Source organism: Crassostrea angulata, unplaced genomic scaffold (genome assembly GCF_025612915.1).
Source record: "Crassostrea angulata isolate pt1a10 unplaced genomic scaffold, ASM2561291v2 HiC_scaffold_403, whole genome shotgun sequence".
NCBI classification, from domain to species: domain Eukaryota; kingdom Metazoa; phylum Mollusca; class Bivalvia; order Ostreida; family Ostreidae; genus Magallana; species Magallana angulata.
In genome coordinates, this window is record NW_026441956.1 from 1 (window position 1) to 1,838 (window position 1,838).

Below are 1,838 nucleotides of genomic sequence, written 5' to 3' on the forward strand. Positions count from 1 at the left end.
CAGACGTTGGGCTGAACACAGGTCCCTCCATTTTGACAGGCTGGGCTACAGGTGGCTGAAATCGTAACAAATAAAAGCAAGGTCAGATATTCAAACAATAAAATGCTTTCTTTGGTGATCTTTGCGGAATATGAAGGCAGCGACATTGCAGAAAAAATACGTAACCCGCGTTAGCGTGTTATGTAAACTTTTCTGCAATGATCGCTACCTTCATAACCCTCATGAATCATCAAAAAAAGCATTTTATCCTTTATAATTACATCTTCCTTTTAAATAATTATAAAATTGATTTTGAAAAGTAAATAAAATTTACTAAATAACTGTAAGGGTACAATAGTACGTTAACTAAAAGAAGCAGCCAAATCATTTCGTTTGAGACATTGCATCTGACATAATCATGATTATTTCCTGCAGTCCGTGATCTTTCTTAGGTCGCTGTAGTTTTTGACCAATATATGAACGGGACGTATAGATTTCAGTCCTGTCAGTTTCCCTTTCAGTTTCAGCCACTGTAGATTTCGACCAACCGATAAACAGGGCGTGTTGATTTCAATGTGGCTGTTCTCACAGAACTATGAATTAACTACAAGTGTCCGTGATAAATAAATAGAGGGAATCATACTCGGTAGATGTAAATATAATATATAAATATACACATTGATCATTTTATATAAGACTACTCCCGTGTCACTGAAAAAAGATGGATCCATACACTCATTTGTGCAACTTCTGCATCATTTGTTTCAATATTACCTAGTACTGTATATACATGTATCATAACTTTTTTTTACTAATAAAAATTAAATCACCATATTTATCTTCAGGGTTGTTGCAGCAATTTCAAAAATGACCTGAGCTAATTAGCAATCGAAATCTGAAACCATTGACTTAGTTTATGAAGGGTCTGTTTTGAAAATTTACTTACGTATACATTTTGGAAAAGCTGGGCCATCAAAAAACTGCCCAGTCATGGGGTCACAGTCTTTTTGTATGGTGGAGTCGCCATTATCAAATTCATAGCCGGAGTTACACTGGGCTGTACACCGACTGAAAAAAAATTATATCACACATGGATACTTTCTAGCCACAGTAAACATATACATGATGCAACAACCATGCTTGTGCAACTATTCTGCACATATAGTACTCACTAAAATGTAGTAGAATCTCTGCAGTTTATTTGTCCATCTGTTGGAGCGGCTAATGGTTTACAAACATCTGAGGCTAAAGAAAAAAAACCCAGAGACCAATGTACAATATATTAAATGATCTTATAGCATCTAAATATACATGTAATTATCACTTGTCAACATGCCTATCTAGAATTTGAGATTGTATTTAATTATCAGGTTGGGACCACACGCCTTAATGGGATATTATAACACGTTTGCTATAAACATGTAATATCCCAAATGGGATACAAAGTTGAAATGAAATAAAAAAAAATTCTAAGTATGGTAAATCAATTGATCCGCATAAGAATAGATGGAGTATGCAACAACTTTAATTTGGTTAACAACTTTTTCTGTAACCCAACTGTTACGAAGATTGATCCCTCTGTATATTCAAAACCTCTTGGGGGTCAATCTTAGAAACTATAACGTTAGGCTTGCTTAACTACAGTTAATCGTTGAATGATATACCTTTATCATGTTTATGCAGATTAATTTTTTAGAAATTACCAAATAAAATTTTATTATTTGTTTCGGGCTATTTAACCAATTTGGGCGAATAGAATCAGAGAGAGAGAGAGAGAGAGAGAGAGAGAGAGAGAGAGAGAGAAGAGAGAGAGAGAGAGAGAGAGAGAGAGAGAGAGAGAGAGAGTGTTTGGAGATTCC

General features: G+C 34.8%; 1 long non-coding RNA gene across 1 annotated transcript; it reads right to left on the reverse strand.

Moving 5' to 3' along the window:
* On the reverse strand, positions 1 to 1,228 carry LOC128170185 (uncharacterized). The gene is made up of 3 exons (XR_008241703.1): positions 1,152 to 1,228; positions 926 to 1,047; positions 1 to 55 (listed from the first exon to the last, which is right to left on the reverse strand). It is a non-coding gene; the product is annotated as an uncharacterized LOC128170185 (long non-coding RNA).
* Positions 1,229 to 1,838: the final 610 nt, after the last annotated feature.